Here is a 928-nt window from a genome sequence, read left to right on the forward strand (position 1 = left end):
AAAATTTTTGGGTGAACTATCCCTTTAATGACAAGAGGCAGCATGTTTAGTTCTGTCCCTTTAAGACCTGCACGTATCCGTTTCTCTCTCAACTGTTTACTTTCATTTTAGACATAACTAACTGTGTTTACATGTAAACCTCGTGTGTTTTTGACAGTATTAGATGCGAAAGAAAACTTATAAGTTGAGTTAAGTCTTAGGCCGTTTCTCAATACCAAGTACGCAAAGTTCGGACTTGTGTCCTCGGTAGTTCGGACTTCGCAAATTCGACTCGGAAGTGCGAACTCCTGAGGACGGGAGGACGCAAGTCCGGTAATTCTGCAAATGGAACAGCAGAGTAGCCTACTTGATAACGTCAGTCAGCTCGCCTTGGCTACTCCGGTTATCTTCACTGTATGTATACAATACGACGAAATATGATATCAAACACCACTGCATCTTTTCGTTTTCTTTTAAACATAGGCCTATTAATAGCCGCAAAAATGTAGTTCGGGGAACGTACATACATTACAGTGAAACGAAATTATATCAAACACCACTGCCTTTTCGTTTTCTTCTAAATATGAAACAAAACCCTTTTCGTTTTCGTTTTAAAAATATAAAACATATGTGGTTTAGGTCATATGTGCACTCTGATTATCTTCACTGAATGTATAAAAAAATGAAATATGACAAGCACAACTGCCTTTTTTGTTAAATGCCAGTTTTAAAGGGGTCATATGATGCTGCTAAAAAGAACATTATTTTGTGTATTTGGTGTAATGAAATGTGTTTATGTGGTTTAAAGATAAAAAACACATTATTTTCCACATACTGTACATTTTTGTTTCTCCTCTATCCCCCGCCTTTTTAAAACGCGTCGATTTTTACAAAGCTCATCAGTCTGAAAAGCGAGGTGTGCTCTGATTAGCCAGCTATCCAGTGCGTT

Source organism: Sinocyclocheilus rhinocerous, unplaced genomic scaffold, assembly GCF_001515625.1.
Source record: "Sinocyclocheilus rhinocerous isolate Xijiao unplaced genomic scaffold, SAMN03320098_v1.1 scaffold615, whole genome shotgun sequence".
Classification (NCBI taxonomy): Eukaryota; Metazoa; Chordata; class Actinopteri; order Cypriniformes; family Cyprinidae; genus Sinocyclocheilus; species Sinocyclocheilus rhinocerous.